Genomic DNA, 26,215 nt, shown 5'->3' on the forward strand with positions numbered 1-26,215 from the left:
AGAAGATAAGTCATCAGGTACTTGTCTGATTTACTCAGGTCAGGATTTCCAATATGCAGGAGACCCACCACTGGGTGAGCTGAGACCGGTATGTTTAATTTATGTAGGATTTCAAACACAGATCTCCACAATCCCTTAATTTTGGGGCACTCCCACCTTATATGCGCTGCTGTGCCTAAGTTGTCACATTCCCCTCAACACAGAGGGGAAGTGGTTTGAAATTTCCTGTGTAATGTAGTGGGGACTATGTGCCAACGAACTCTGATTTTATAGTAGAGCTCACAGAACGTTGCACAATGTAGGATCTTTTTGGCGTGTACAAGCTCCCTGGACCAGGCCACCACCCCTTCTTCAAAGTGTAGATCTCTTTCCCACGCTATGCATTGGTTTTGTTTAGTGTGTTCATCTGAGACTACCAAACTATGGTAATGGAAGGATAGTGTACCTCTAAAGACCATCGGCGTTCCTAAGTGGTTGGGGTGTGGAGAGACTGCTTCGGAAAACCCCATGACCTAAGTAGGCTAGTGAGGCAGAGATATTTAAAGTTCAACAAGGGAGGGAGAGAAAATCTCTCCCTTGCTTCTTTAAAGTCAAGTAGTCCATTTGTGTTGCACAGGTGTGAGATAAAGAGGTCAGCTGTTTACAACCACCAAGAGTCATGTGTCTCAGGTAGAGAGACAAGAATACTCTGTATCCTGTACATGGGGGATGGATGAGGGGAAATAGTGGGGGTATGTTTCCTATTGTCCTATAGTGTTAGAGTATCTATCAGGATCATAATGGTCAATCCTTAAAATGTTCCACAGTTAAGAAGGAATCCAAGGCAAGTCCGAGAGAAAAATTCCCACTAGTAGTTAGGATTGTTCCACTTCCTGCCACCTAAAGTCTGCATTAGTCATATTCCAACCCAGGAGATGAGAAAGACAAGCAGCATTGTGATAAATTAGAACACTAGGGTATAAGAGACCTTCTCTATTGATTAGTTTTTGGATTATTAATTTAGTGGTTCGTGTTTTTTGCCTTTCCAGACAAGAGCAGAGAAATAAGGTTCTGGAGTTTATTTAGTATAGGTCTAGGTACTGAAAGAGGTATACATCTGAATAAATATGTGAGTTTAGGTAAAAGAGACATCTTAATAGCTGCAATATGTTTTGTCCATGAAAATTCCATGAATTCCCATTTATCTAAAAGTTTTTTAAATTTGTGTATATGGTCAAGATAGTTTTTTATTAGTACCCTCTGATGATCTGGGTTTAAATGTACTCCTAGGTGTTTAATGGTATGTGGCGATCATTGAAAGGGGTAGATATTTTGTAATGTTGTTAGTTCCGCCACTGGAAAGTTAAGAAAAATAACTTACACTTTGGTAACATTAAGTTTATAGAAACTATAATTACAGAAGTGTAAGATACGGTTGTACACTGCAGACATACTGTAGATTGGAGTGGTAATGTAAGAAGTAACATAACATCATCAGCAAAGAGGGCTATTTTATGCTGTGATTTGCTAAATTGTATGCCTCCGGGTCAAGTCTGATCACCTGAACTAGTGGGGGAGAGAGGGCAGAGGGGAGAGAGGGCAACCCTGTCTGGTTCCATTAGAAATATCAAAACTATCTGAACGTAATCCTACTACACTGACTGTGGCCGTCGGTAGAGAGTAAAGGGTTTGTGTGGTTAGGATGAAATTGGAGGCGATATTAAAGGCTCCTAAGGTTTCACAAAGGTAATCCCATCTGACCCTGTCAAACGCCTTTTCAGCATCCAGAGATAGGGACAGAAAGGGAGCCCCAGAATATCTACTCACGGTTTCTGAAGTCCGGACATACCTCTCCATCCAGGCGGCGAGAAGTCTCCATCCAGGCGGCGCAAAGTCTTCATCCAGGCGGCGATATCTTCATCCATTCCAGGGGCGTCTTCTATCTTTATACCGGCGGCGCAGAGTGGAGCCATCCTGGAAGCTGAAGACATCCTGCATGGAGCGTCCTCTTCATACGGTCACCGCTGTACACTGAAGTTGAATGTAAGGTAGCCGATTCAAAATGGCGTACCTTGCATTCCTATTGGCTGATTTGATTCTTCAAATTCAAATCAGCCAGTAGGATGAGAGCTACTGAAATCCTATTGGCTGTTCAAATCAGTCAATAGGATGAGAGCTTCTGAAATCCTATTGGCTGTTCAAAACAGCCTATAGGATGAGAGCTACTGAAATAGTACTGTTAGTTTAATTTATAGTTTAATGTTAGGTTTATTTTTATTTCACAGGTAAGTTTTTATTTATTTTAAGATAGTTATATTGTAATTTAAAGTTAGGGGGTGTTAGGTTTAGGGGTTAATAGTTTAATTTAATGTGTTGCAATGTTGGGGGCCTGCGGTTTAGGGGCTAATAGGTTTATTTAGTGGCGGTGATGTGGGAGGCCAGCGGTTTAGGAGTTAATACGTTTATTTAGTGGCAGTGATGTGGGAGGCCGGAGATTTAGGGGTTAATAACTTTATTATATTGGCAGCAATGTGGGAGGCTGAAGGTTTAGGAGTTAATAACTTTATTATAGGAGCGGCGGATTAGGGTTTATTTGCTTTATTATAGTGTCAGTGATGTCGGGGGGCGGCGGATTAGGGGTTATTAGGTTTATTTAATAGTTGGGATGTGGGTGTGAGGCAGATTAGGGGTTAATAAGTTTAATATAGTGTTTGCGATGCAGGAGGGTGGCGGTTTAGGGGTTAATAGGTAGTATATAGGTGTTAGTGTACTTTGTAACAGTTTAGTTATGAGTTTTGTTCCGCAAAACTCATAACTACTGCTTTCAGATGGCGGTATGGAAAGTGTCTGTATAGGCTGTAACGCAAGCATTTTAGTCTCAATGCACAACCTGTAATACCTATGAAAATCCCACGCAAAAACGTAATTTTTTTGAGTGAGGAATGGACGTTACGTTACAGGCTAAAATGCTTGCGGTATACCGACACGACTCTTAATATACTATCCTGGCCTTTACGCTGGAATTGCCATTTTTTCAGTGTTAAAAGCCGTAACGCAAAAATTTTAATTTACCTGAAAGAAAAGAGTTGACTACAATATCCTTTTAACATTCCTTATACTTTGAATTGAAATAATCAATTAGAAGGTACATTTTAACCACATAAAGGGACAGCCTACTTGAAAAATGTTATTGTTTAAAAAGATAGATGATCTCTTTATTACCCATTCCCCAGTTTTGCATAACCAACACTGTTATAGTAATATACTTTTTACCTCTGTGATTGCCTTGTATCTAAGCCTCTGCAGACTGCCCCCTTATCTTGGTGCTTTTTAACAGACTTGCATTTAAGCCAATCAGTGCTGACTCCTAAATAATTCCACAGGAGTGAGCACATTGTTATCTATATGACACACAGAAACTAGCACTGTCTAACTGTAAAAAAGGTTAAAATGCACTGAGATAAGAGGCAGTTTTTAAAAGTTTAGAAATTAGCATATAAGCCTACCTATGTTTAGCTCAAAAAAGATACCAAGAGAACAAAGGATATTTGATGATAAAAGTAAATTGGAAAGTTGTTTAAAATTGCATGCCCTATCTGAATCATGAAACTTTAGTTTGGACTATACTGCCCCTTAAATTGTGAATTCAAAACAGACAGACTTCTAATGGGTTGGAAAGCCAAAATCATCCTGAACTGACTATAATTTATTTGCATTAAAACTGGAATTTATTAGAATAGAAACTATAATTAGATATGCCAACATGTGAATGGTCACCTTTACATCAGGATATGTATACCAGTGTTTCCCAACTATAGTCCTCATGTAACCCTACCAGGCCAGATTTTCATGATTTGTGAACTAGAGCACAGGTGTCATAATCAGCTGATCAGTAATCATGGTTACTATCCAACAGCTGAATATTTCACCTCTGCTCTACTTAAAGGGCCATAATACCCAAATGTTTAAACACTTGAAAGTGATGCAGTATAGCTGTAAAAAGCTGACTAGAAAATATCCCCTGAACATCTTTATGTAAAAAAGAAAGATATTTTACCTCAAAAGTTTCTCAGTAGCCACATCCCATTGTAAAGGACTTCTAAGCAACAAATCAGTATGTCAGTCCCGGGACAGCAGGAGGAGCGAGCTTTTGTGCACACATGCTATTTCCCTATTCAGTGTAAGGAAGTTTACAATTAAATCTCATGAGAGTAAGGTGAAATCTCATGAGATCACAGTAAAATAGTTCATGACCTCAGCACAGTTGATGCTGATTGGCTGCTGTTCATTTCTTCATTTATTTATTTTTTTACCTGCAGCTGGGCAGTAACTGAGTATAACTTTTTACACAGAACTTACTCTACCGAGCTGAGGAAATTGTGAGGTAAAATATCTTCCTTTTTAACATAGAGATGCTCAGGGGACATTTTACTGACAGCTTTTTACAGTTATACTGCATCAGTTAGCATATGAGTATTATGTCCCTTTAAGATATCATGAAAATCAGGCATGTTAGGGTTACTTGAGGAATGGAGTTGAGAAACAGTGACATATACTGATATACTGTGTGTCATAATATATATATATATATATATATATATATATATATATATATATATATATATATATATATACGTATATATCTGCATGTGATAAATAAAGAATAGATATACTTGTGTGTACATAAGATTTGCAATAAAATAATGTCATATAGCCACACTTTTATGTACTGCGACATTAATAAATCTAAATATTTAAAATGCAATTAACAGATATCATTTTCAAGTCCTACTAAAAGCATGTACCACTTATGTAAAAGTTTTATATTGATTTCTAATAATTGGTTTGGAATTGAGGAATGCATTGTTACTTAAATAACTTGATGAAAGTCAGTAATCCAACTATGAACTGATGTTTATAAGCAAATGTAGGTTAGCATGATAAAAGCTTGAATTTTTAATGTGTCTCTTCCATATGAACAGAATAAGCTTTTACAGAGTAGATGTTGCTCATTGCTTGAGGTCTGAGCGAGTCAGCAGATTCCTGATATGGAGATGGCTCATCATGGAAGGTAAAGGTTCTCAGATGGGATCCTGTGGTATAGATGGAGACACTCTGGAACTGAATAAATGGTATCCATGGTTCAATAGCCTCAGTCATCTTAAAATTATAGTTTAATATGTGTTCTGTATTTCCTGCTGCTCTCATATTGCTCTAATTGATCAGTACAACAAGATATAGCTACTGCTGGGCCTTGAGATTTAATTTGGAGCACCCATCATGTCTGTTTGACAGTCTTTGCACCCCAACCTTCTTCACCAAATAACACAGTAGATATACCTGTAACAAATATTAGTATTTATTTATTTTTTTTTTTTTTTCAACAAGCTTTATTGAAATGAAAAGAACAGTATTACAAAAACGAGGAGCTCGACAGTAACAAGCATTCAGTCTAGAGAGAAGGAGAAATTAAATTCGAATTGTCCTTGGTTTAGTATGAGAAAAAAAAAAAAACGTATAAAAATAAAGTAAAAGTCCATGGAGGGCCCAGACTAGGCCGGATTGTTATCTCCCTCTTTCAGCAGACTTTAACAACAATTGTCCTTTTGCATGCTTGCAAGCTCTTCGTCAGTATTTAGCTTGAGTTTTCAACATTAAATTATATATATTTGAACATAAAAACCATATATTAACATTTAAGTGCAGTTAAATATTATTCAGCAAAATAGTATGTTCATCAGGTTTAGAAAGAGAGTCAGTCCAGAGGCGGAAGGTGAGGAAAGAAAAGGAAGCAGAAGGTGAGGAAAGGAGAGGGTGGGAGAGGGGAGAAAAAAAAAAAAAAAAAAAAAAAAAAAAAAAAAAATTGGGGAGGCAGAGGGTGTATCCAGAGTCTAAGAGCTATAGCAGATGTGGCAATTTTATTTCCACATAGACACCATTGCGTCGTAGAAGGGTAATTGTTTGCTCAATGAGTAATGCAGTTTTTCTAGCACAAGCAGTTCCTCCACTGCATTTCGCCAGTCTGAGATAGATGGTATCTCTGAAGACTTCCACAGTCTGGGAATGAGCCTTTTTGCTCCTGTAAGCATAATCAGGAGGAGCGCCCTTTTCTGCTTCTCCATTTGTTCAGGGAGGTGCAGGAAGAGGAGGGTTTCAGGTGTGTTTGGTATTTGTATGTTTAGTTTCTCTGACATAGTCTCGATAACCGTTGACCAGTAATTTGTTAGTTTGGGGCATGCCCACCAAATGTGTAACAGTGTGCCTGTCTCTCCACAACCCCTCCAACAGGTCGCAGTGACCGATGGGAAGAGGCGGTGTAGTCTTGATGGTGTATAGTACCATCTGGTGAGTAATTTGAGCTGTATTTCTTGGACAGTCGCCGAGACAGAGGAGCATTGGACCATGCGGAATGACTTCAGCCATTCTTCTTCCTCAATAATGTTATGTAGATCGTTGTTCCATGCTCTAGTGTATGTCGGCAACTGTGTATCGGGTGGAGTGAGTAGTAGTTTATATACTTTTGAGATAATCCTTTTGGGTGGTGTTATTAGTATTTATTTTATGAGAGGATCATAATATATTATTGCTATCAGTAAACATAATTGAATTATTATATAAAATAATTTAGTAGGGTCAACAGATAAATATTTTTCTTTGGTCAGTCTTGATGATTGATTTAATTGATTTTATTTTATAAAAACGTTATGTGTGGGCAAGCAAAAAAAAGATTCATTCACTGCTGATGCCAAAAGGGCTAAATTCAGTTAATGTTTATATGTGTTGGGGAAAGGATTAAATTTGTTAAGGAGAAAACGTTGTATGTGTTCCTGCCTGTTGTAATTTCTATAATTCATGTATCTCAGTTTCTAAAGTCAAACACTGGTAAGTAAAATTGCACACAATCGTTTTCATAGTGACTATCTTGAGTTGCTGGGCAATGTACTTAAAGGGACACTGAACACAAATTTTTTATTTCAGATAGATTCAGACAGACCATACAATTTTAAGCAACTTTCTAGTTTACTCCTATTATCGATTGTTCTTTGTTCTCTTGCTATCTTTATTCGAAAAAAGAAGGCTTCTAAGCTTTTTTTTTTAGTTCAGTACTCTGGACAGCACTTTTTTATTGGTGGATGAATTTATTCACCAGTCAGCAAGAACAACCCAGGTTGTTCACCAAAAATGGTCCGGCATCTAAACTTACATTCTTGCTTTTCAAATAAAGACACCAAGAGAATGAAGAAAATTGGATAATAGGAGAAAATTAGAAAGTTGCTTAAAATGTCATGCTCTATCTGAATCACAAAAGAAAAAAATTGGGTTCAGTTTCCCTTTAAATGCACATCTTTTTCTTTCTATACCTGACAAGAGTTTTTGCATTGATGACTTGCATGCTCCTCATTGTTACACAAAATGTGCGCGTCCATTGTGACAAACCACACACATTTGATGTCAAACCTTATTTGTACCAGCTTCTTTTGTACACCTCAAATTATTTCTAACCCTTAAAGGTAATGTAAACTATCAAATAATAATCTTTACAACAGGGGCACTTTAATTCATTAAAGTTTACAAAGATGCTTATTTTTTAAAATACTTACCTTTGCGTTATGGTAAACATAACGCCGATCCTCTGTCCGCAGCTCCTGCTTTCTTTAGCACATGGATGACAAATCTGGCTTCCTCCAATCGTTGTGTTGCCCCATAAGCTGAACGCCAAAGGGGGCACACAAAAACTGGCCTTTAATTCATTAAAGTTTACATTCACTTTAAAGTTCTTTATAAATCTTTAGATATAAAGAATCACATGCTCTGTAATTGATAAGCATTTTCACTTTGACCTTTATCTTACCTTTTCAGTAAATTTAAAAAAGGCATTAGGCACCATTTTTTCACTATTAAAAGAAAGAGAAACCCAGAATGAAAACATCGAAGAAAGGGTTTTGTGACCCCCATGGAGGCAAAGTGGAGGGGTCAGCTTGAGGCCAATGGGTTGGGCTTCATGAGGGTAAGTAGAGGAGGAGAATGGAAGTTAAGAGCAGTTACAGGACCAGAACGTGTGAGGAGTAGTTGCTGCTTCACTTTGCACAGCTCAATGGGAGGGCCTGGGTCATGTTAGCACGCAATTACCTGTCAAGAGGTGCAATTTTCAGGGTCTGTGTTCCCGGCAGCAAGGCTCAGCATGCAGCAGGGTTTCAAACTGAATGATAGACAGCAGGGTGGCTAGTAGTATGGATTCAGCGGCAAGGGACTTTTATGTTCGGGGTCCAGAAGTAACACAGAGCATAGGCTTGCAAGGGGGCAGGTAAGTTGTTTTTTGCAGTGTATGGACAGTGCTAAGTTTCCCGGTGCCAGTGATGGTGCAGATGACTGACTGGCTTTTTCTGTTTACTTTCTTACGCCAGCTTATTGGCCGTGGTGGGGCAGAGCATGGCTCTGGCAGGACAAACTGCATGCATCCAAGATTCCATGTGGGATTGAGCTACACTGAGGCAGAAGCTGTTATTCGGGGTATTCGGTAGGCAAAAAAGAGTATGGCTCGCTGGAGGGCTTCTCTGTCAGGTAGGTGAGATCATGTAGGTTGGGGTCAGGGCACTTGGGGGTTGGTTGGATGGCCTAATAGGTTGAGGTGGTGGAGGGAGCTTGATTAGCGATCTTGCAGCCATAGTGTTTTTTTCAAATAAGCGAAAGTGTAAAACAGGGTATAAGGGTGGGCAGTGAGAAGGCTGGGGGGATAGGCAGGGGCTGTAAGTTAGGTGGGGAAGTTAGTGAGGACAGCAGCAATTGGGAGAGTATTAAGTTGGATTAACTTAAGAAGCCCTTGATGTGGGTGGTAGGAACATAATTGCCTGGAATTCACAAGCATGTTTTTGAAGAAGAAGGTATGTGGGTGTCAGAGTTTTTTCCCTGTTTTGTTTGCCATGTGCTGCTGGCAGCCATTTAACTCACCTCTCTTGCTGACTATGGTGCATTGAGGGGGATGCTGCTCATTTCCTGCACTTCCTTTTATGGCCAGACTGGTGTGCATCATCTGTGTGAGACAGGATGCAGTCTCAGAATTGTGATGTCATCACTTATTTTTTAAAGGACCTCTGTTCAGTATGCTTTGCCTTTGCGTTGTCTCAGACCTGTTTGTGAGAGTTCCTGTGTATTACCTGGCTGCCTGACGTCCTTCATGGTTCCTGATCCCTGGCTTGTTCCTGACTCTGCTGTTTTCCTTGTTCCTGATTCTGGCTAGTCTGACTATTCGCTTTGGCTCCTGACTCGGCTCGTCTGACTACCAGCTCTCGTTTTGACTCCTGGCTTGTTATTTGACTTGTGGACATTTTATTATTTTTTGCTATTAATAAAGGTGTGATTATTTTTGCACTTCTCATCTCAGTCTGATTCCTGGCACCCTTTCAGGTGGAGTGGGACATCAGTGGGATGAGTGAAGATTTACAAGTAGGGTATAGGTTCCACAGGGTAGTTGTTAGGTGAGGGGGCAAGGGAGTGGATTGGGTGAGAGCAGGTGACGTGGTCGGTAGCTTGCAGGGGGTATAGATTTGGGGCATGAAAGGCTTTGCATTCCATGTACAGGAGTTCAGGAGTAGATAACGGCCCAAGAGGGGATCTATAGGCATTTATTTTGGAGCAATGCTGCAGATGACCATTTCAATATCAGCTGCCATATGGGAGGCATATAGATGTGTCTTAAATTTTGCTTTACATGTTCCACTTTTTGGGGTCTAACTCTTTGGTTCATGGACTGGTTGGAAAGTATTGCAGTTTGTGGAGATGGACTTGGACTGGGTTTGACTGCAATGCTGTTTAGGTATCAGAGGTTTGTGGTTTGGTGAAGTGCTTTTGAGTGTCTTTGTTAAGAGCGCTGGGGGAGCTTGGTAGGATTCCTATTTATGTTTTATGTGTGGGAGGCTAAGTATAGGTGAGATGGATTTCTGTATGTAGGTATCTGTATGTCTTAGTGGGCACGAGGTCTATTTGAGTTGGTATATATTATTCGTATGTGGTATTTTAGATTTCTGTAATGGTATATTCATGTTTGTTTTCTGTGTATGGCTATGTATGTAGATATGTGTGCATGTCTGTAGGTGGCTTGTGGAATTTGAGCGTTTGGGGATTTGCAGTCTCCGTGGTAGGTAGAGGTTATTGTTTAGTTCGGTATATTTGTATATCTGTATATATATGTCTGTTTCTGTGTATGCATGGGCATTTGTTTAAAAAAGAAAATGGAGAATCCATAAACAAGTAATTGTACTCAATAGTTGTTTATGTTTTGAATTGGTTTTAGTGATTGTGGCATCCAAAGGTTTGGAGTTGGACTTCATATCCTAGTGAGTTCCCTTATTGGTTTTATTCTGTTGGTGTTAGTTTTCATGGTGTATTCCTCTCTCACTGCTTTCGTCCAAGCTTTTGTTCTGAGTGGGAATGGAAAGATGGGATTGTATTTTCCATTTAGTTGTGTGTGAACTACGGCGTTCCGTGTTGGTTGGGAATTCTGTATCTCTGACAGGCAGTGTTGTTGTGAACCTGGGTGGTATTTCAGCTTACATTTTATGAACTGTTAAAGTATGAGATTTGTTAGGAATTCTACCTATACTAGTAAGAATCCCAGTATTTGTGGTGGGAAGGTTCAGGTGGCTGTCATGGCTACCTGTGTGGTGTGGTAGTGTAATATCCCATTAAAATGGGATCCTCCCTTTTTCACTCAGCAGCATCAAGATATTAAATGCCAGTACAGTTGTATTAGATATTCAGGATTCTTATAAATCCATCCATCATTCCACGTTTCACTCCTAAAACCTTATCATCCTTCCAATCGCACCAAACCTCATCAACCTCCTATTGAATTTGATGATCATGAGGAATTTGAGATAGAATCCATCCTTGATTCTCGCCTTCAGCGGAAAAAACTTGAGTATTTGATAAGATGGAAGGGTTATGGCCCGGAAGAAGATACATGGGTCCTTATTAATGATGTATATGCTCCTAAGCTTCTTAAGACTTTTCATATCAGGTACCCACATAAACCTTCTCTTTGATCTTCGGAGAGGATCCCTTGTGAAGGGGGATCTGTTATATCTCTTTAAAATGGGATCCTCCCTGTTTCACTCACCAGCCTATTTAAACTCACCTAGTAACTTTGCTTGATTATTCTGGTCATATTGCCTACAGCTGGTATACCTCTCAGCACTATTCTGAATTGTGGATCTTCAAGCTAACTTTTCATTTTGTACTCTGGCAGACATGATATCTTGTACTTTTCCCTTGTGCAATTACTACGGATTTTATTACAAGACCAGACTTCATATTTTGCTTACACTTTCCTTTTACTACTCAACTGCAGCTTTTCAAAGTAATACAAGTTAACATAACATTAAAACAACAGAGAAAAAAGATACCATAGTTAGCCATTGAAAAGGCTAAGGTAGAGAACCAGGTATAAAGTGACCAATCAGAGTAACCGTAGTGACTGACCACTAAGCACCCCAACCTCCTCTTTCTTTTGCTGCTCAACTGAAGATAAGTATTAAAGTTTTGTGCTTGCCTAGTTTGTATTAAACATTTTGCATTTCTGTTTCTTTCATTATTTAGATATTTTTTCTTGCTTTTATAGTGTTTTTATTAAAGTATACAGTTGCAAGAAAAAGTATGTGAACCCTTTGGAATGTTATGGATTTCTGCACAAATTGGTCATAAAATGTGATCTGATCATCATCTAAGTCACAACAATAGGCAATCACAGTCTGCTTAAACTAATAACACACAAAGAATGAAATGTTGCCATGTTTTTATTGAACACACCATGTAAACATTCACAGTGCAGGTGGAAAAAGTATGTGAACCCTTGGATTTAATAACTGGTTGAACCTCCTTTGGCAGCAATAACTTCAACCAAACATTTCCTGTAGTCCAGATCAGACGTGCACAATGGTCTGGAGTAATTCTTGACCATTCCTCTTTACAGAACTGCTTCAGTTCAGCAATATTCTTGGGATGTCTGGTATGAATCGCTTTCTTGAGGTCATGCCACAGCATCTCAATCGTGTTGAGGTCAGGACTCTGACTGGGCCACTTCAGAAGGCGTATTTTCTTCTGTTTAAGCCATTCTGTTGTTGATTTATTTCTATGCTTTGGGTCATTGTCCTGTTGCAACACCCATCTTCTGTTGAGCTTCAGCTGGTAGACAGATGGCCTTAAGTTCTCCTGCAAAATGTCTTGATAAACTTGGGAATTCATTTTTCCTTCGATGATAGCAATCCGTCCAGGCCCTGACACAGCAAAGCAGCCCCAAACCATGATGCCCCCACCACCATACTTCACAGTTGGGATGAGGTTTTGATGTTGGTGTGCTGTGCCTCTTTTTCGCCACACATAGAGTTGTGTTTTTCTTCCAAATAACTCAACTTTGGTTTCATCTGTCCACATTTTGCCAGTACTGCTGTGGAACATCCAGGTTCTCTTGTGCAAACTGTAAACGTGCAGCAATGTTTTGTTTGGACAGCAGTGGCTTCCTCTGTGGTATCCTCCCATGAAATCCATTTTTGTTTAGTGTTTTATGTATTGTAGATTCGCTAAAAGGGATGTTAGCATTTGCCAATGATTTTTGTAAGTCTTTAGCTGACACTCTAGGATTCTTTTTCACCTCATTGAGCAGTCTGCGCTGTGCTCTTGCAGTCGTCTTTACAGGATGGCCACTTCTAGGGAGAGTAGCAGCAGTGCTGAACTTTTTCCATTTATAGACAATTTGTCTTACCGTGGACTGATGAACAGCAAGGCTTTTGGATATACTTTTTTTAACCCTTTCCAGCTTTATACTAGTCAACAATTCTTAATCGTAGCTCTTCTGAGAGCTCTTTTGTGCGAGGCATCATTCACATCAGGTAATGCTTCTTGTGAAAAGCAAACCCAGAACTGGTGTGTAACCAACACCTCCAATCTCATCTCATTGATTGGACTCCAGTTGGATGACATCTCACTCCAATTCGCTCTTGGAGATGTCATTAGTCTAGGGGTTCACATACTTTTTCCACCTGCACTGTGAATGTTTACATGGTGTGTTCAATAAAAACATGGCAACATTTCATTCTCTGAGGCCTAGTTATCAACGTGTCTACTTACCTGCCTTCGCCAGCCCAATACGCCCGCCTAAGCTCGCCTACCATCGCCGCCGCAGACCTGAATAATCTCGCCAAAGTTATCAAAAAAGCTGTCAAAAAGCCGCGCACCAAGTACGGGGCAATGAGCAGCGGACTGTGATAGTTATCACTCATCTGATCTCGCTGCTCTTCGGCTTTTCTACAGCTTTATTGATAAGCTGTCACTAAGCACCCACACTAAACTACACTGTTCTACCCCCTATACCGGCGCCCCCGGAGCCCCCCTGCAACTAAATAAATTTATTAACCCCTAAACCGCCGCTCCTAGACCCCGCCGCAACTATAATAAATGTATTAACACCTAAACCGCCGCTCCTGGAGCCCAGCGCCACCTACATTATACCTAGTAACCCCTATCCGGCCCCCCCTATACTGCCGCCACCTATAATAAATTTTTTAACCCCTATCCTGCCGATCCCAGACCCCGCCGCAACTAAATAAATTGTTTAACCCCTAAACCGCCACTCCTGGAACCCACCACCACCTATATTAAACTTATTAACCCCTAATCTGCCCCCCCTACACCGTCACCACCTATAATAAATTTATTAACCCTTATCCTGCCCCCCTACACCGCCGCCACTAAAATAAAATTATTAACCCCTAAACCTAACTCTAACCCTAACCCTAACACCCCCCTAACTTAAATATTAATTAAATACATATAAATATTATAACTCTTATTAACTAAATTAATCCTATTTAAAACTAAATACTTACCTTTAAAATTAACCCTAATATAGCTACAATATAACTAATAATTATATTGTAGCTATTTTAGGATTTATTTTTATTTTACAGGCAAATTTAAATTTATTTTAACTTGGTACAATAGCTATTAAATAGTTATTAACTATTTTATAGGTACCTAGTTAAAATAAAGACAAATTTACCTGTAAAATAAATCCTAACCAATTACACCTAACACTACACTATCATTAAATAAATTATTCCTATTTAAACTAAATACTTACCTGTAAAATAAACCCTAAGATAGCTACAATGTAATTAATAATTAGATTGTAGCTATTTTAGGATTTATATTTATTTTATAGGTAACTTTGTATTTATTTTAGCTTGTTAGAATAGTTATTAAATAGTTATTAACTATTTAATAACTACCTAGCTAAAAGAAATACAAAATTACCTGTAAAATAAATCCTAACCTAAGTTACAATTAAACCTAACACTACACTATCATTAAATTAATTAAATTAATTAGCTACAAATAACTTCAATTAAATACAATTAAATAAACTAATTAAAGTACAAAAAAAGTTACAAAAAATAAAAAATAAAAAATAAAAAGTTGCAAACATTTAAAAAATATTACAACAATTTTAAGCTACTTACACCTAATCTAAGCCCCCTAATAAAATAACAAAGCCCCCCAAAATAAAAAAATGCCCTACCCTATTCTAAATTACGAAATTTAACAGCTCTATTACCTTACCAGCCCTTAAAAGGGCCTTTTGCGGGGCATGCCCCAAAGTATTCAGCTCTTTTGCCTGTAAAAAAAAATACAACCCCCCCAACATTAAAACCCACCACCCACACACCCCTACTCTAACCCAAACACCCCTTAAATAAACCTAACACTACCCCCCTGAAGATCATCCTACCTTTAGCCGTCTTCAGCCAGCCGGCCAGTGATGGAACATAAGAGGACATCTGCAGCGGCCAAAGTCATCATCCAAGGGGCGCTGAAGAAGTCTAAACGTGCAGCAATGGGCTAGAACATCAGTCGTAGGGCTAGAACATCAGTCTTTTTTTTCCCGTTTTTTTCCTTGTAATCTAATTGCATTTGCCTGCCTGTCAGCGTGTGTCAGGCTCACAACATATACTGTGCCTACTTCCTCAGTGCCACCAGTCATATCTGGTATAACATTAGTGTAAATGTTTTTTAAAAAAAACTTTTACATCAGCCTGCTAGTGTAATCTAATTGCAGTTGCCTGCCTGCCAGCGTGTGTGCCAGGCCCACTTGCCAACTAGTGCCACCAATCATATTTGTTATAACCGTAGTGTAAATATTTTAAAAAAAAATGTTTTTGACTTTGAACCATCAGTCTGCTAGTGTAATCTTATTGCAGTTGCCTGCCTTCCAGCGTGTGTGCCAGGCCCACTTGCCAAGTTAGTGGCACCACTCATATTTGTTGTAACAGTAGTGTAAATATTTAAAAGAAAACCTTTTTGACTGTGAAACATCAGTCTGCTAGGGTAATCTAATTGCAGTTGCCTGTCTGCCAGCGTGTGTGCCAGGCCCACTTGCCAAGTGCCACTAATCATATTTGTTGTAACAGTAGTGTAAATATTAAAAAAAAACTTTTTTGACTGGGAAACATCAGTCTGCTAGTGTAATCTAATTGCAGTTGCCTGCCTGCAGCGTGTGTGCCAGGCCCACTTGCCAAGTTAGTGGCATCACTCATATTTGTTGTAACAGTAGTGTAAATATTTAATAAAAAAACTTTTTTGACTGTGAAACATCAGTCTGCTAGTGTAATCTAATTGCAGTTGCCTGCCTGCAGAGTGTGTGCCAGGCCCACTTGCCAAGTTAGTGGCACCACTCATATTTGTTGTAACAGTAGTGTAAATATTTAATAAAAAAAATTTTTTGACTGTGAAACATCAGTCTGCTAGTGTAATCTTATTGCAGTTGCCTGCCTGCCAGCGTGTGTGCCAGGCCCACTTGCCAAGTTAGTGGCACCACTCATATTTGTTGTAACAGTAGTGTAAATATTTAAAAGAAAACCTTTTTTGACTGTGAAACATCAGTCTGCTAGGGTAATCTAATTGCAGTTGCCTGCCTGCCAGCGTGTGTGCCAGGCCCACTTGCTAAGTGCCACCAATCATATTTGTTATAACAGTAGTGTAAATATTAAAAAAAAAACTTTTTTGACTTTGAAACATCAGTCTGCTATTGTAATCTAATTACAGTTACCTGCCTGCCAGCGTGTGTGCCAGGCCCACTTGCCAAGTTAGTGGCACCACTCATATTTGTTGTAACAGTAGTGTAAATATTTAAAAAAAAATATTTTTGACTGTGAAACATCAGTCTGCTAGTGTAATCTAATTGCAGTTGCCTGCCTGCCAGCGTGTGTGCCAGGCCCACTTGCCAACTAGTGCCACCAATCATATTTGTTATAACAGTAGTGTAAATATTTAAAAAAAAAACTTTTTTGACTGTGAAATATCAGTCTGCTAGTGTAATCTAATTGCAGTTGCCTGCCTGCCAGCGTGTGTGCCAGGCCCACTTGCCAACTAGTGCCACCAATCATATTTGTTATAACAGTACTGTAAATATTTAAAAAAAAAAACTTTTTTGACTGTGAAACATCAGTCTGCTAGTGTAATCTAATTGCAGTTGCCTGCCTGCCAGCGTGTGTGCCAGGCCCACTTGCCAAGTTAATGGCACCACTCATATTTGTTGTAACAGTAGTGTAAATATTTAATAAAAAAACTTTTTTGACTGTGAAACATCAGTCTGCTAGTATAATCTAATTGCAGTTGCCTGCCTGCCAGCGTGTGTGCCAGGCCCACTTGCCAAGTTAGTGGCACCACTCATATTATATTTTTTTTAAAAAACTTTTTTGACTGTGAAACATCAGTCTGCTAGTGTAATCTAATTGCAGTTGCCTGCCTGCCAGTGTGTGTGCCAGGCCCACTTGCCAAGTTAGTGGCACCAATCATATTTGTTATAACAATAGTGTAAATATTTAATAAAAAAAACTTTTTGACTGTTAAACATCAGTCTGCTATTGTAATCTAATTGAAGTTGCCTGCCTGCCAGCGTGTGTGCCAGGCCACTTGCCAAGCTAGTGGCACCACTCATATTTGTTGTAACAGTAGTGTAAATATTTAAAAAAAAAACTTTTTTGACTGTGAAACATCAGTCTGCTAGTGTAATCTAATTGCAGTTGCCTGCCTGCCAGTGTGTGTGCCAGGCCCCCTTGCCAAGTTAGTGGCACCAATCTTATTTGTTATAACAGTAGTGTAAATATTTAATAAAAAAAACTTTTTGACTATTAAACATCAGTCTGCTATTGTAATCTAATTGAAGTTGCCTGCCTGCCAGCGTGTGTGCCAGGCCACTTGCCAAGCTAGTGGCACCACTCATATTTGTTGTAACAGTAGTGTAAATATTTAATAAAAAAACTTTTTTGACTGTAAAACATCAGTCTGCTAGTATAATCTAATTGCAGTTGCCTGCCTGCCTGCCAGCGTGTGTGCCAGGCCCACTTGCCAAGTTAGTGGCACCACTCATATTTGTTGTAACAGTAGTGTAAATATTTAAAAAAAAAACTTTTTTGACTGTGAAACATCAGTCTGCTAGTGTAATCTAATTGCAGTTGCCTGCCTGCCAGCGTGTGTGCCAGGCCCACTTGCCAACTAGTGCCACCAATCATATTTATTAACAGTAGTGTAAATATTTAATAAAAAACTTTTTTGACTGTGAAACATCAGCCTTCTAGTGTAATCTAATTGCAGTTGACTGCCTGCCAGCGTGTGTGCCAGGCCCACTTGCCAACTAGTGCCACCAATCATATTTGTTATAACAGTAGTGTAAATATTTAAAAAAAAAGAATTTTGACTGTGAAACATCAGTCTGCTAGTGTAATCTAATTGCAGTTGCCTGCCTGCCTGCCTGCCAGCGTGTGTTCCAGGCCCATTTTCCAAGTTAGTGGTACCACTCATATTTGTTGTAACAGTAGTGTAAATATTTTTAAAAAAACTTTTTTGACTGTGAAACATCAGTCTGCTAGTGTAATCTTATTGCAGTTGCCTGCCTGCCAGCGTGTGTGCCAGGCTCACTTGCCAAGTTTGTGGCACCACTCATATTTGTTGTAACAGTAGTGTAAATATTTTTTAAAAAAAACTTTTTTGACTGTGAAATGTCAGTCTGCTAGTGTAATCTAATTTCAGTTGCCAGGCCAGTCTGCCACTGCCAGCCTGTGTGTCAGGCTCACAGCATATACTGTGCCTACTTCCTCAGTGCCACCACTCATATCTGGTGTAACATTAGTGTAAATTTTTTAAAAAAAAAACTTTTACATCAGTCTGCTAGTGTAATCTAATTTCAGTTGCCAGGCCAGCCTGCCACTGCCAGCCTGTGTGTCAGGCTCACAGCATATACTGTGCCTACTTCCTCAGTGCCACCAGTCATATCTGGTGTAACATTAGTGTAAATTTAAAAAAAAAACTTTTCCATCAGTCTGCTAGTGTAATCTAATTTCAGTTGCCAGGCCAGCCTGCCACTGCCAGCCTGTGTGTCAGGCTCACAGCATATATTGTGCCTACTTCCTCAGTGCCACCACTCATATCTAGTGTAACATTAGTGTAAATTTTTTTAAAAAAAAACTATTACATCAGACTGCTAGTGTAATCTAATTGCAGTTGCCTGCCTGCCAGCGTATGTGCCAGGCCCACTTGCCAAGTAGTGCCACCAATCATATTTGTTATAACAGTAGTGTAAATATTAAAAAAAAAAACTTTTTTGACTGTGAAACATCAGTCTGCTAGTGTAATCTTATTGCAGTTGCCTGCCTGCCAGCGTGTGTGCCAGGCTTACTTGCCAAGTTAGTGGCACCACTCATATTTGTTGTAACAGTAGTGTAAATATTAAAAAAAAAAACTTTTTTGACTGTGAAACATCAGTCTGCTAGGCTAGTGTAATCTTATTGCAGTTGCCTGCCTGCCAGCGTGTGTGCCAGGCTTACTTGCCAAGTTAGTGGCACCACTCATATTTGTTGTAACAGTAGTGTAAATATTAAAAAAAAAACTTTTTTGACTGTGAAACATCAGTCTGCTAGTGTAATCTAATTGCAGTTGCCTGCCTGCCAGCGTGTGTGCCAGGCCCACTTGCCAACTAGTGCCACCATTCATATTTGTTATAACAGTAGTGTAAATATTTAAAAAAAAAACTTTTTTGACTGTGAAACATCAGTCTGCTAGTGTAATCTAATTGCAGTTGCCTGCCTGCCAGCGTGTGTGCCAGGCCCACTTGCCAAGTTAGTGGCACCACTCATATTTGTTGTAACAGTAGTGTAAATATTTAAAAAAAAAACTTTTTTGACTGTGAAACATCAGTCTGCTAGTGTAATCTAATTGCAGTTGCCTGCCTGCCAGCGTGTGTGCCAGGCTCATTTGCCAAGTTAGTGGCACCACTCATATTTGTTGTAACAGTAGTGTAAATATTTTTTTAAAAATTTTTTTGACTGTGAAACATCAGTCTGCTTTTTTGTGTCAGGCTCACAGCGTATACTGTGCCCACTTGCCCTGTGCCACCACTCATATCTTGTTTAATAGTAGTGTAAGTGTACATTTAAAAAAAATAAACTTTTTGGATTGTGAAACATCAGTCTGCTTTTTTGTGTCAGACTCACATCGTATATTGTGCCCACTTGCCCAGTGGCACCACTCATATTTTGTTTAATAGTAGTGTAAGTCTACATTTAAAAAAAAAAAAAATGACAGGCAGAGGCAGGCCACCCCGCAGGTACCGTTGTGGTCGTGGTGCTGTGATTCCCTTTGACCCTACAATAATGCACAGTGTTCAGAGGCCACATACCATGAACGCGAAAAGTTCTGAGGAGGAGCTAGTTGACTGGCTAACACAGGATACCCAATCTTCTACAGCTTCCGCTTGGAACCTTGATGCACCATCCACCTCCAGCTTAGCTTCGGGCACCTCTCAAGTGACCAGTGCCACTCACCCGCCTGCCGCCACCACCAATACTAGCACCACAACCGCTTCACTTGATCTGTCAGAGGGGTTATTGACACATCAGTTGGAAGAAATGAGTGATGCGCAACCATCATTGACAGAGGATGTAGATAACAGTGATATGTCTCAGTCAGGCATCATTACAGACATGGACTTATGATGTGATGATGATGATGATGATGTTGTACCCGCTGCTGCTTCCTTTGTTGATTTGTCAGATACAAGTGAAGTGGTTGATGATGATGCGTCCGTGGATGTCACGTGGGTGCCCACTAGAAGAGAAGAAGAAAAGGGGGAACGTTCAGATGGGGAGACAGAGAGGAGGAGACGAGTTGGAAGCAGGGGGAGGTCATCGCAAGGAGATAGTGGCACAGTCAGACAGCATGCATCGGCACCCGGGGTCAGCCAGACAGCACGCCAATCAACTCATCCAGTTGCCACCACCAGAATGCCGTCATCACAGAGCTCAGTAGTGTGGCATTTTTTTTGTGTGTCTGCCTCTGACAACAGCGATGCCATTTGCAACCTGTGCCAAAAGAAACTGAGTCGTCGGAAGTCCAACACCCACCTAGGTACAACTGCTTTGCAAAGGCACATGATCTCACATCACAAATGCCGATGGGATGAACACATGAGTAGAAGCAGCACACAAACTCAAAGCCGCCATCCTCCTCCTGGTCCAGCATCTTCAGCCACGTCAACCACTGCTGTACTCCTTGCCCCCTCTCAACCATCCACCACTCAGTCTCTCTTCCGTGGCAGTTCCTGCTCATCTGCCCACAGTCAGGTGTCTGTCAAGGACATGTTTGAGCGTAAGAAGCCAATGTCCCAAAGTCACCCCCTTGCCCGGCGTCTGACAGCTGGCTTGTCTGAACTCTTAGTCTGAGGCGTTCAAAAAAGTTGTATCTATTGGGACACCGCAGTGGAGGGTACCCGGCCGAAATTTCTTTTCACAAAAGGCAATCCCCAACCTGTACTCGATTGTGCGAAAGGAAGTAATGGCATGTCTGGCACACAGTGTTGGGGCAAGGGTCCATCTGACCACTGATAGCTGGTCTGCAAAGCATGGTCAGGGCAGGTATATCACCTACACTGCACATTGGGTAAACCTGCCGACGGCTGACAAGCAGGGAATGCGTGGCTCTGCAGAGGAGTTGGTGACACCGCCACAACTTGCAGGCAGGCCTGCTGCTACCTCCTCTACTCCTCCTACTCCATCCTCTTCCATAACCTCTTCCTCGGCTGAGTCCTCTTCTGCTGCTGCATCTTGCTCCACATCAACAGCACCCCCCAGCTCCCCAGGTACTATTCCACATCCCGGATACGGCAGTGTCACGCCGTCTTGGGGTTGACTTGCCTGAAAGCAGAGAGTCACACCACAGCAGCACTCATGTCCACCCTGAACGCACAGGTGGATTAGTGGCTTACTCCGGACCAACTGGAGATTGGCAAAGTGGTTTCTGACAATGGAAGTAATTTGGTGGCGGCATTGAAATTGGGCAAGTTGACACATGTGCCGTGCATGGCACATGTGTGTAATCTGATTGTACAACGCTTTGTGCATAAGTACCCAGGCATACAGGACGTCCTGAAGCAGGCCAGGAACATGTGTGGCCATTTCAGGCGATCCTACACGGCCATGGCGCACTTGTCAGATATCCAGCATCGAAACAACCTGCCAGTAAAGCGCTTTATTTGCGACAGCCCGACACGTTGGAATTCAACACTCCTAATGTTCGACCGCCTGCTCCAACAAGAAAAAGCTGTTAACGAGTATTTGTATGACCGGGGTGCTAGGACAGCCTCTGGGGAGCTGGGGATTTTTTTGCCACGTTACTGGACGCTCATGGGCAATGCCTGTAGTCTCATGCGTCCTTTTGAGGAGGTGACAAACCTAGTCAGTCGCACCAAAGGCACCATCAGCGACATCATACCATTGTTTTCTTCCTGGAGCATGCCCTTCGAAGAGTGCTGGATCAGGCTGTAGATGAGCTTGAAGAGGAAGAGTTGTGGTCTCCATCACCACCAGAAACAGCCTTATCAGCATTGCTTGCTGGACCAGCGGCAACGCAGGAAGAGGATTGTGAGCAAGAGGAGTCAGAGGAGGAATGTGGCTTTGAGGAGGAGGAGGAAGACCAAGCACAACAGGCATCCGAGGGTGCTCGTTGTTGTCACCTATCTGGTACCCGTGGTGTTGTACGTGGATGGGGGGAAGAAGATACCTTCAGTGAGATCAGTGAGGATGAGGAACGGGACATGAGTAGCTCGGCATCCAACCTTGTGCAACTGGGGTCTTTCATGCTGTCGTGCCTGTTGAGGGACACTCGTATAAAAAAGCTGAAGAAGAACGAACTGTACTGGGTGTCCACGCTACTAGACCCCTGGTATAAGCATAAAGTGACTGAAATGTTACCGAATTCCAGCAAGTTGGAAAGGATGGAGCAGTTAAAAAATAAATTAAAAAGTATGCTTTACACAGCGTATAAGGGTGATGTCACAGCACAATGGGAATCTAACAGGAAAAGAGATGAAAGTAATACTCCTCCTCGCACAACCACGCCGGCAAGGACAGGACGCTTTCCAGACGTGTTGTTGATGGAGGACATGCGGACCTTTTTAACTCCTATGCATCGCCACAGCCCTTCGGGATCCAGTCTCAGAGAACGACTCAACCGACAGGTAGCAGACTACCTTGCATTAACTGCGGATCTCGACACTCTGAGGAGCGATGAACCCCTTGACTACTGGGTGTGCAGGCTTGACCTGTGGCCTGAGCTATCCCAATTTGCAATCGAACTTCTGGCCTGCCCCGCTTCAAGTGTCCTGTCAGAAAGGACCTTCAGTGCAGCAGGAGGTATTGTCACTGAGAAGAGAAGTCGCCTAGGTCAAAAAAGTCTTGATTATCTCACCTTTATTAAAATGAATGAGGGATGGATCCCGAAGCAACTGACATTGGGCGATACATTAGAGTAAAAAAGGCCTGATGAGATGAGCTGCCTTGGGCTAAAAATGGTCCACACACTGCTGTATTTTATCTTCGAATGCCGGATGACTTGCGTGACTTATTCGCCAACAACTAGGGTTCAAGCCGCAATGTTTTAGGGCACTTTCTAACTGTCAAACAAGCATCATTTTTTCTGACCGCTGCTAGAGCAGCGGCTGCAACAATACCTAATTTTTCAGGCATGTGTACATGCCTAATTTTTCTGGCCTCTGGTGCTGCACTGTGGCTTCAAAACCCAAACCAAAAAAAGGCACATAACAGGGATTAAACTGCTAAGAATGGTACTACTTAACACACCACTCATATATGATGGCACAGTAGATTGCATGCGCAGTGCCCCAAATTTGAGGTAGGAGGACCGACCAAGCATCTTTTTCCATCTCCCGGTTCCTAAAAATTATCTCCGGGTTCCTAAAAACGATGCCATACCTGTACTCGATTGTGCAAAAGGAAGTCATGGCATATGGGGTCTCTCATGCTGTTATGCCTGTTGAGGGTCGGGGACCCTCGTATAATAAGGCTAAAGGAGAACGATCTGTACTGGGTGTCCGAGCATCTTTTTCCATCTCCCGGTTCCTAATATCCATGCCATATACATGTCCCCTGATAGGGGACACCACAGTGGAAGGTACCCGGCCACAATTTCTTTGCACAAAAGGCAATCCCGGACCCCAACCTGTACTCGATTGTGCAAAAGGAAGTAACCGTACCATGGGTCGCAGACCGCATGTCTTGTAATTCTCTGTCTGGGAAATTATATATCTATCAAATCTATCTAACTATCAATCGTATCTATCAAATGTATATTGCATCTATTGATCTATGTAATTCGTATCTATCAAATGTATATTGCATCTATTGATCTATGTAATTCGTATCTATCAAATGTATATTGCATCTATTGATCTATGTAATTCGTATCTATCAAATGTATATTGCATCTATTGATCTATGTAATTCGTATCTATCAAATGTATATTGCATCTATTGATCTATGTAATTTGTATCTATCAAATGTATATTGCATCTATTGATCTATGTAATTCGTATCTATCATATGTATATTGCATCTATTGATCTATGTAATTCGTATCTATCAAATGTATATTGCATCTATTGATCTATGTAATTTGTATCTATCAAATATATATTGCATCTATTGATCTATGTAATCTATGTATCTATCTATCTATCAAATCTATCTATCTCATGGCCGGACTGTTTTGTGACAGCCACTTGTGTTTCGGCCAAATTTGAAGTAGGAGGACCGACCAAGCATCTTTTTCCATCTCCCGGTTCCTAAAATCAATGCCATATACACCTCCCCCGATAGGGGGAGTAACAGGTATTAAACTGCTAAGAATAGTACTACTTAACACACCACTCATATCTGGTGGCACAATAGATTGCACGAGCAGTGCCCCAAATTTGAAGCAGGAGGACCGACCAAGCATCTTTTTCCATCTCCGGTTCCTAAAATCCATGCCATACACAAGTCCCCTGGTGCCGCAACTGCCTCTGGGAACCTTACCATGGGTCCCAGACCGCACGTCTTGTAATTCTCTGTCTGTGAAATTTTATATCTATCAAATCTATCTCTTTATCTATCAAATCTATCTAACTATCAATCGTATCTATCAAATGTATATTGCATTTATTGATCTATGTAATTCGTATCTATCAAATGTATATTGCATCTATTGATCTATGTAATTCGTATCTATCAAATGTATATTGCATCTATTGATCTATGTAATTCGTATCTATCAAATGTATATTGCATCTATTGATCTATGTAATTTGTATCCATCAAATGTATATTGCATCTATTGATCTATGTAATTTGTATCTATCAAATGTATATTGCATCTATTGATCTATGTAATTTGTATCTATCAAATGTATATTGCATCTATTGATCTATGTAATTTGTATCTATCAAATGTATATTGCATCTATTGATCTATGTAATTCGTATCTATCAAATGTATATTGCATCTATTGATCTATGTAATTTGTATCTATCAAATGCATATTGCATCTATTGATCTATGTAATTTGTATCTATCAAATGTATATTGCATCTATTGATCTATGTAATTCATATCTATCAAATGTATATTGCATCTATTGATCTATGTAATTCGTATCTATCAAATGTATATTGCATCTATTGATCTATGTAATTCGTATTGATCAAATATATATTTAATCTATTGATCTATGTAATTTGTATCTATCAAATGTATATTGCATCTATTGATCTATGTAATTTGTATCTATCAAATGTATATTGCATCTATTGATCTATGTAATCTATGTATCTATCTATCTATCAAATCTATCTATCTCGTGGTTGTGCAAATGGACTGTTTGCGGTGCGTTACACAGGGAGTTTGGTCTGTCACTGTGAAGCGGGCGTAACCCTTACACTACCTGATCGATACAACATCATACCTGATGTTTTAAAGCACGTTATTCCAAACAATTTAGGAATGTTAGGTTATTTATGCCCTTTATGGCTTAAAACCAGACTGTATATTGCATCTATTGATCTATGTAATTCGTATCTATCATATGTATATTGCATCTATTGATCTATGTAATTCGTATCTATCAAATGTATATTGCATCTATTGATCTATGTAATTTGTATCTATCAAATATATATTGCATCTATTGATCTATGTAATCTATGTATCTATCTATCAAATCTATCTATCTCATGGCCGGACTGTTTTGTGACAGCCACTTGTGTTTCGGCCAAATTTGAAGTAGGAGGACCGACCAAGCATCTTTTTCCATCTCCCGGTTCCTAAAATCAATGCCATATACACCTCCCCCGATAGGGGGAGTAACAGGTATTAAACTGCTAAGAATAGTACTACTTAACACACCACTCATATCTGGTGGCACAATAGATTGCACGAGCAGTGCCCCAAATTTGAAGCAGGAGGACCGACCAAGCATCTTTTTCCATCTCCGGTTCCTAAAATCCATGCCATACACAAGTCCCCTGGTGCCGCAACTGCCTCTGGGAACCTTACCATGGGTCCCAGACCGCACGTCTTGTAATTCTCTGTCTGTGAAATTTTATATCTATCAAATCTATCTCTTTATCTATCAAATCTATCTAACTATCAATCGTATCTATCAAATGTATATTGCATTTATTGATCTATGTAATTCGTATCTATCAAATGTATATTGCATCTATTGATCTATGTAATTCGTATCTATCAAATGTATATTGCATCTATTGATCTATGTAATTCGTATCTATCAAATGTATATTGCATCTATTGATCTATGTAATTTGTATCCATCAAATGTATATTGCATCTATTGAT

The 26,215-nt window shown here is 40.1% G+C and overlaps 1 long non-coding RNA gene across 1 annotated transcript in view; it reads right to left on the reverse strand.

Annotated features, from left to right (window-relative positions):
* Window positions 1-4,688: 4,688 nt before the first annotated feature.
* The window catches only part of LOC128651668 (uncharacterized), a 31,267-nt gene continuing 9,740 nt past the window's right edge, over window positions 4,689-26,215 (reverse strand). The window contains exon 2 of the long non-coding RNA XR_008401153.1: window positions 4,689-5,319. This is a non-coding gene — a long non-coding RNA (uncharacterized LOC128651668). The remainder of the gene's footprint in view (window positions 5,320-26,215) is intronic.

Source organism: Bombina bombina, chromosome 3, assembly GCF_027579735.1.
Source record: "Bombina bombina isolate aBomBom1 chromosome 3, aBomBom1.pri, whole genome shotgun sequence".
Taxonomy (NCBI): Eukaryota; Metazoa; Chordata; class Amphibia; order Anura; family Bombinatoridae; genus Bombina; species Bombina bombina.